This window comes from Fundulus heteroclitus, chromosome 1 (genome assembly GCF_011125445.2).
Source record: "Fundulus heteroclitus isolate FHET01 chromosome 1, MU-UCD_Fhet_4.1, whole genome shotgun sequence".
In the NCBI taxonomy this organism is placed as follows: Eukaryota; Metazoa; Chordata; class Actinopteri; order Cyprinodontiformes; family Fundulidae; genus Fundulus; species Fundulus heteroclitus.
In genome coordinates, this window is record NC_046361.1 from 40,946,227 (window position 1) to 40,955,378 (window position 9,152).

A 9,152-nucleotide genomic window follows, 5' to 3' on the forward strand; every position below is an offset into this window, starting at 1 on the left:
AAACCTTGAGGGAAGCACTGGGAGATGATGGTTCATTACTTCCAATGGGGTACCGCGCGCGAGCTATTTTTAGAAACACAACGTCACGATGACGTCACATCACGTGGTACGCAGTGGGGCAAACTCCGGAAACCCGCCGCTGTTTAGCTGTAAAAGAGACGTGCGTTAGCCTAGGTTTTACTCGGTAAACGACTGCTTTTTCCAAATCTAAGACCATGGTTTTTAAACATTGTTGCTATGGAACGTGCAACAGCAACTCGAGTTACGCTGATCGGCCGCATATGAAGGATGTTTTCTTCAAGACTGCCAAGGAGAAATGTGTGCGCTGGGTACACCGGGGCGGTCGGCCTACACAACAGTTCAACCCGGAAAAAGTTACCAAATTCAAGTACATATGTAGCAAGCATTTTGTCGGAGGAAAGGGCACAACCGAAGAACATCCTGACCCAATTCCAGCGACATCAAGTCAAGGTAAGAGTATTTTGGTGGCCGACATGTTAATAAAGAAGCGCCTGCTACCATGACAGCATATAGGCTATCATGGTAGCAGGCGCTAACATGATAGCCTGCTACCAGGATAGCTTACTCAAAAACATTTCAAATGAGACAAACATTAAACATATACCCATTCCTGGACGGTGATTGCAAACAACAACAACAAAAAAAAAAACGGCCGACACTGCCATGATCGCCGCGCAGGAAAAAAAAACAAAGCTTACCGTTCATCAACTCGGCCCGTTTTCCAGTCTTTTTAAGCCATCGAACCTCAAGCCATCGTTTGAGCTGAAGGTTGGTGTGTTCTTCCACAGTTCGGCCAGTAATCCGTGCGCCTGGGACATCGTCTTGGGAAAGTTTAACGGCTGTAAAGTCGGTCATATCGCTGGTTCTGTTGCGCGTGTAATAGCTGGTTGCTACGGGCGTTCTCTACCTGTATGCCCTACCTAAGCGGCAAAAGGGGCGTTGCTCTTGAGACGGTGACGTCACGTGTGCGGTACCCCATTAGAAGGAATTATGCAGAGTCATGTCTAAATCCAGCCCTACTGACGATCACACCAAGAGTCTGAAAGGTGACGCTGTTTGTATTGATTTTTATCTGACAGGCTGAGTGACAGGCTTTATATGAGCGACAAGCTGCCCAGCTTCTCTCTCTCAGTATCAGTAGCTGGATAAGGCTCAACTCTTGCAGGTGGCAGCGTTGTTTTTGGCATAGAGCTGCAACCTGTGTTCAGACATGCTACAGAAATCTGGTTCTCACTTTGGTTCCCCAGTCTGGCAGCAGGTTTATTTGCCCAACTCCAGTTTTAGGCTCTGCTCAGATTGCTTCCTAGGTGACACTCACATGTGGCTGCTGATCTTTCCCCTTCTTTTTATGGGTTTTGCAGCCCACCCACCCCCAACCCACAGAACAATCTATGTGTTTCCTGTTGTTTACCTTTCCGATGATTATGACTCCGTTTTGTGCAGAAAACCAGCAACACCCCAGATAACAGGATGCCAACGACAACCAGACCACCAAGCAGCAGAAGCTCTGCAGACATTTCTAACAAAATGTTTGACACAAACACAGTGGTTAGTTTCTTTGTGCATAGAACCAACGTCTCCTCAGATGCAAACGAAAGAATGTTTGAAGACTTTGTTCTTTCAAAATCTAAAAGTGCACAGAGCAAGAGAATAAGATCTTAAACAAATATTAACCTTTGTCATCTTTCTGTTGAACACTCAACGAACATATCAGGAAGAAACAGATTGACATTCCGTACCAAAGGTTAATGAACTAAAAACTGAGTGGCTGGATGTACCTTTAGATGTTGGCATCTCCTCCACACTCAGAACTGACAGATTTGTGGTTTCAGAGGAAGGCGAAGGTGTGAGACTTCCTGAACTGTTGCTAAAACTCAGTGTGGCTGTTGGTGTGAAGGTTGAATGAACTGAAGCTGAACTGGAGGTTGATGAGCCAGACGCTGAAAAAATGCAGAGACCAGATGGAAGATTGAGAGGTGATAAGTGACACATTTTGACCGACTGGGACAAACACACACAAATAACGAAAACTAAGATGGATTCCTCAGAAACAGTTGAACAAACATTAAAGTTGCAGTATATGACCATTGTTACATGCTCACATTTGTTACCGTCTCCTGATTGGTTGTTTTTATTTTTTGCCACCTTTGACGGTTCACTGAAGTGTTTTTAGCTGGGCTGGTGGCACACCTGTTTTTATGCCTTTTTTGATGAGTGATGCATGGTATGTAGGAAGCTGCTGCAGCAGCAGAGTTTTGGTGAAGAAAAAAAATTGAAAGTACGGCGCGGGAAGGCTCTGGAAGGATTTTGATGCTTTGATTTGTGTTTGGATAAACCGGCTAGACGCTAAAGAATTTTAGCACGAGGGAGTTACACACCTGCTAAGACCAACCACGGACGACATCACGAGTGGTGTGTTTTTAGGAAAAGAGAAAAAACACATATATTTAAAGACAAAAGAAATAAACTATTAAATGGAGCTTCTGATGAACGAGGGATTGCCAGGGCTCGCCCTTCTCAATGGATGTCAGCTCGTTGAGGAACTCTGATCGGACATCTACGGAAAGCCTCCACCACACTGTGTGTTCCGTCTGGTTCCCGTTTTGTTTTCTTTTCTCTGTTCCTTTGTTCTACATCAATACGCATTTATTGTTGCGGCCCTAACCTCGTGTAACTAGTTAAAAAAGGAAATTAGAAGAACGAGCAAGTGCGAGAGGTAGCGGTACGTAACACCTTGTAATATGCATATAAAAAAGTCAAACAATAAAAGAAGGTGATATACACCAAGCTTTCACCTTGATAGTGTCTTGATGGTCCTTTTTTAGCCAAAAGATGATTTCCTCTGGGGCGCGATGAACAAATATAAACAGACGTGGTGACATCTAGCGACAGTATAGGCCCGTTTACACTACACTTTTTTAACCGAGCCGAGACCAGTCCGAGCTCGGTAACCGAGATAACTCTTGTGTGTAAATGGTCAGCAGACTGAACCAGACCGCGCTAACGATAACCGGACCGCGCTAACTGCAGACCAGTTCATCAGTAGGTCTCGGACTGGTTTTTTTTATCCCGGTTCCCTGAGAACGAGGAGCGCATGAGCAGACCGCGTCATGCCCTTACAGTCAGCTGACTGTCCGCGGGTTTCCCAGCGTGTCTGGCTGCACGTCCCGATTCACACTCCATTCAGACAAATTTCAGACATTCATTATAATACTAGCTTCCTTACCGTGCCACACGATTTCCATAGATGATTCTGCTTATGAACCTCAGCGTCTGTTGTTGTTTCCCGCGTCTGTAAATCCTTATTAGACGTTAATTTGTCTTATCCACGTCCCAAAAGCCGAATCTGTCTAACAATAACATCCTGAATGTGACGGGTGCCGCCATTTTGATTTGCTCGGTCCCGCCTTCAATCCCAGAGAGCGGTAGTAACGCAGATCGCCACTAGGAGGCGAGGAGCAACCAAGGAACCATAACCGAGATAACTCCTGTGTGTGTAAACGGCTGCATTTATCTCAGTTAACTGGACCAAGCTAGGACCGGTCTCGGCATGGCTCGGTTTTTAGGTGTAGTGTAAACGGGCCTTATGGCAGAACTATCATAATGACGGTTTGCTTAATTTATAAATTTTACCGAACCTGATCCTCTGCAATGCCTCGCAGTAAAGCGGCAGTTCGGTGTGATGAAGACCAACTGTTATTAATTAAATAAACTGATCAACTAAGACCCCCATATCAGAACATTTAGTTCTGATATGGGGGTAATAATAATATTTTCCTTCTGCTTCTTCTCCCCTGGGGCTCCCGAGGAAAGGGGGGCTAGCGAGCCACCCCTGCAAGCTACATGGAATCCAGTGTTTACATCTCCTTCCTGGGACTCTAAAGGAGAGGCCCCCCTGCAGGAGCCATACATGGGGACTGAAAGTAAAGTAAAAAATTAGCCTCTCTGAAACTCAGTTCCTCCCTGGCATCCGGAGAAACTGCCAGCCGATTCAAAGATAAGACTCTGCTGAAAAACAGATGCCGAAGTGAACGAATACGTCTAAGTCAGCTTTGTTTTGCTTCCTCAGCAGACTCCAGACGGAGCTGGTTCCAGACAACGCAGAGCTGAAAAGCTGGGACAGAAGCCACTTCCCCAAGCTAAGGGCAAAATCTGCTGAAATCGCCTGCTGCATGCCGGGGACTCGACTGCAACCGGGTCAAAGACCACTCCAGAGGCTCGGACAAGGCCTCCCCTCCGATCACGTTTCGGTTAGCTAATAGCCGCACAGCTGCATGTCTGCTGCTGAAATGACGTTTTCCCTTTTGAGTGCTCTTTTCCATGAATGGCCAAAATGGATCAAGCTCACACGAGGCACCGACAGGTTGGACAGAGAAACCAAAGCGAAAGGTTTACTTGGTTATTGGGAAATGCTTGTGTAAAGCATCCACATGGCGTTCTTAAACACAGAGAGCTAACGGTTGTAGCTCATGATAGCATTGTGATACCATGTCATTGCCAATGTCATTTGTGTGTGTTTTTATGGTTATAACAAACGTTATCTCCAAAAGGGTTTCATACATTGATGGGATATTAATGTTTATGTTATCCAGCTCTCTCATTATGACTAAAAATAAAGCAGCAGTCTTAAAAGTTACTGCCGAAAGTCCGCTAACCAAAATCCTATTTAGCTTCTGATAACTTCTGATTTCCAGTTATTCTACAAAAGTCCGTTTCAAGCATTAGGCTTGTTCATTTCGCTCCGCCATCGTTCAATAGGGCTAGCCTAATTATCACATTAATATGGAATATTAATGTCGATTTAAAGGCGTTTTGGTTAACTTTAGGGAGTAACCAATTTTTGCGACCGATCGCTGCAGCGACCCCTAGCTCCCGCAGGTAGAATTGCATTAATAATGAGTGTTCATAAAGTTTCCAGATTTTACTAAGCAAATCCTTCTTTTAAAATGTTATTTCCTCAAATAATGTTTTGTTTAACTCAGGAATTGCATTGTGAATGGGTTGAACACATGCCAAATGTTGTTCTAAATTAATCAAGCTAATTTAACTCATTTCCATGTTCTTAAGTCAGATCTGCGGTGAACCAGGATTCACGGAATTATTCTGATGATGACCAACCACTTTTGTTTTCTCTTTTGTGTTCTTTTGCATGTAAATAGTTCCTTAGCTTAGCTTCTTTTTATCTTCATTTTGCTCAGTAGTTTAGTTAAGTTCCACTAGCCTAGTAGAGAGAGTTTGTTGACTGAAATATTGTGTTAATTCAGATAAACAGCATTACATAGTGATGCTCTCTGGATGTTCATTTTATTTCTGTTATTAAATTCTTGAACTTGAAGAGAAGTTGTCACTCATTTATTCTATGTGTGTGTTATATGTGAGTTTGCTGTTAAAAGATCGCTAATGCTCGTATCATCCCTTTCAACCATTGTCCTGATATCACCTTAAAAGCAGATATTCAGCAGACAATCCTTAACAGACAGAGAGTTGTTAATTAAAAATTAAATAACTTTAAACAGTGTATAATTGCACACCACGTGGCTATGCACCTTTAATACACGCTTTTTACTGAAAAGTAGGGAGAAGAAAGCATCGCTGAAAGAAAGCAGCAGAAGGTCTGGTCTACAATAGGTTCTCTTGTCAGATGGGACCTGTGGTTTATTGATACTGTTATCATTTGCATTCTGGTTGACACTAAAGGGCTGCCGTACTTAACTAGTGAGTCTACAGTGCATGTCAATAGCAATATTAGCTACGTTTATGCCCACATATTAATTCTGGTCACCTCGCTCTCAGAGTTCTTATATTAAAGTTGTTAAATGTGTGACCTTCCTTGTTATGTAAGGACACCATGTAATAAATCAGCCTGACAAGCCAAACAACAAAACCTTTGATCGGACTGTGGCAATTGTAAAGTACCACTTTAAGCCAAAACCATTGGTCCTTGCCTGCATTTCAGGTACCATAAATGTGTCCAGAAAAGCAGACAGACTGCTACAGAATATGCTGCACCAACTGACATTGAAGTGTGATTTTGGATACGGGCAAGATGAAGCTCTACTGTACGGGATGGATTTGTCAGTGGAGTCAGTTCCAAGGTGTGCCAATGCAAAGACTATGGACTATGCCTGAGACTATGGACATGGGAACAGAGATGGGAAAAGACCTGTAAGCAGTATAACTGGTACCAGCTGGACTAGCGTATGCCATGCCAAGCACCGCTGATTTAAGGTGGAATTTGGTGAATTAATACTGATATTGTTTGCATTCTGGTTGACCCTGAAGGGCGTACTTGAAGGTTATAGCAACAACTTTGTCATCAAGACAATAGTTTTTTAAATATATAAATATTTAAATATTTGGTTATAATACCAACGTCAGCACAAAAGAATTGTCCAACATTAGGAATAGTAGGTTGAAGTCACTTGAGATGGAGCTCCCGCGTTGCCAGATCGTAAATCAGATAATAAATAAGAAATGGCTTCTTCTCTGTGTTTACATTTCTCAGGTTCAAGTAGATAAAATAAGAACCAAAACAAGGGTCAACATTGGTCAATCTTTTGAGTGTTGGTGCTGACTTAAGGAAGTAAAGGGGCTTAGAAGTCACGCAGAGGTTGCCGCTTTTCTTCAAGATGGGAAAATGTTTGCTAATGCTAACCGGGCATGCTAACGGACCTGGCAACCGGCTGGCAAATAATAGCGGCCGAGTGCCAGTGCTCCACCCACTGGATGGAAGGAGTTAAACTTGTAGCTATCTATCTCCTTTTGATTGGTGGATTTGCTGTACATGTTAATATCAGTTTTAGCTGTGTGGATCCCCTCATGTTAATTCTGGTCAGAATCAGTCATTGTTGTTGGCCATAACGCTGAATCATTGAAATTAACGCTGTGATCCGTCTCTGAGCGACTATGCTCAGACTATCCGATCAGGCAGTAAGCCCCTCCACCTGCACTGTCTCTGGTATCGATAGGGATGGCTCTCTCTGCCTCCTCCTCAAACACACCCTGTCCCCTCCCCCCCCCAAAGCCATATGTTGCTACATTGTCCTCCTTTCTCTCTTTCTACCAAGCTCCCCGCCTCAGCTGGCTCACCCTGGACCTGTTCCTGACTCGTCCTCAGGTTTTAAAAAATATTTACTCATAAAATCCCTCAAGCCTTTGGTGTCACCTTCTCTTTTTCTTTTTTTTTTCTGTGCACCTCTGATTTTTAGTTTGCAGCAGAACAAACTTTCAAAGTTGCAGCCAATGGTCAAACCATTTTATGTTGGGGCGGGGGGATTTTTAATGGCCCCTTATTTAAAGAAAACATATTTCATATACCTTATGCAGAGATATATATTTATATTTAATTACTCTAATATTAAATATGTTTCACACAAATATTTTCAGAAAAAATACTTCTGCCTGTATTTTAATGGTCAGAGTGTCAGTTCAGATGGAAGCTGAACAATAATCAGCTTCCATCTGCTGCTACTGAAAAACGTTCATTCAATCATTTACAGATAAAAAGCAGATTATATTGAAACTCACCTCCAACGATAAGTCTGAAATCCTGGTAGGTCACTGAAGACAAGAAGTCGCCCAAACCACATCTGTACAGTCCTGAGTCAGACTCATGTAGGTTTGAGATGTTCACAGAAAAAATGTAAGCACCTGGTAAAATATCTTTAACATATTTGATGCTGTATCGTTCTATTTGAGCTGTATGCCGCCGGGTTTGAATCAGAATGTTTCCTCCTGCACAGTCTTCCCTGCAGAAGACCTTCCATGTTCCAGAGAAAGTAATGCCACATGTCACTGAGATGTCTTCTCCAGCTGCTCCATGCAGCTGTTTCACTGCTTGGACAGAAGGGCTGTTTGTGACCTGCAGAGCTGCAGAGGAGACAACGAGGTGGGTTAGAGTCTGCTGAGGAAACCACAAGCTGACCACAAGATCAGTTTCACCATTACACACATGAACTCTGTCCAACTTAAAACAAAGTTTCAATTAAAACATTGAAACTCTTTAACCGCTCATTCAGTAGATGCAGGTGGAACCAGAACTGATGCTCCCAGTTTGTTCTTCCTGAGCAGAAATAGAAGCTGCCTGAATTTAAATCTGTGTCGTTTCTGAGTTATTTACAAGCAGCCATTAAAAGAAAACTAAGAAACTCTTTAATTACATGAAATTCATGAATATATGTTAGAATATGATGACTCAGCACTGAGACAGTTTTGTTTTCATGGCCAGAGCACAAAGTGTTCATACCCCTGACAGATTTAATGGGATCTTTTCATTTCAATGACATGTTTCTTCTGACAGGAGCCAGTATTACCGGTTAGAAGCGGCCCAGTCAGAGTCAAAATAATAATCTGATGGAGGCTCTGTGGAGTGAGCTAAAGGTTAGGATTATGGCAAGGAGACCTTTCAACCTGAAAGACCTGGAGCTCATCAGCGAGGGTGGATCATGAAATCGCCGGAGGAAACATGCAGAAATCTGCTCACCAATTAGAAGAAAGGTTAGACGGCTTTTCTTGATATGTTATATTGATTTTTGCCATAGATTATAAGCCTGGATTGAAATTTACACCATTTCCTCCAGACTACCAGAAATAAAACCGTACGCCATATTTGAAAGGTAATTAAGATGCCAACAGAAATGTTTAATAACAGTAAAAACCTTTTCTCTGAAAATCTTTCAGAAACAATTAATGGACAAAACAGGCAAATAACTGCAATAAAATCCCCTAACCTGTTTGAAGTTCATACCTTAATAATAGAGAAACTGCAACTTCTGATCACAGAGCAAAAACAGTTTTGAACATAACATTGTCAAAGGTTCCTGTTTGTTGAAATCTCTTAGTTGTACATTGATGCATTGTCAGTCATTTTCCAACTCGTCTTAAAATCTGAAGAAAAGTCTTTAAACTGATGAAAAGCGTTTGCGTGTCAGAGACCAACTCCCCCATCTTTCTGTGGCGCAACCAGAAACAAGGATCTGTTTAAAGACAGATCATTAAAAGTTTTTAATTGAAGCTTCTCTTTGATCATTATTTCTTATCAAGTAAGAAAGGAAAATAAAACATACTCACAGAGGAAGAAGAAGTAGAACAGAGCAACAGTCATGGTAAGACTGATTTCCTGCTGATTCTTT

General features: G+C 42.4%; 1 long non-coding RNA gene across 1 annotated transcript; it reads right to left on the minus strand.

Annotated features, from left to right (window-relative positions):
- Positions 1 to 1,435: 1,435 nt before the first annotated feature.
- On the minus strand, positions 1,436 to 9,152 carry LOC110367506. The gene is made up of 4 exons (XR_004931927.1): positions 9,091 to 9,152; positions 7,549 to 7,890; positions 1,800 to 1,961; positions 1,436 to 1,540 (listed from the first exon to the last, which is right to left on the minus strand). It is a non-coding gene; the product is annotated as an uncharacterized LOC110367506 (long non-coding RNA).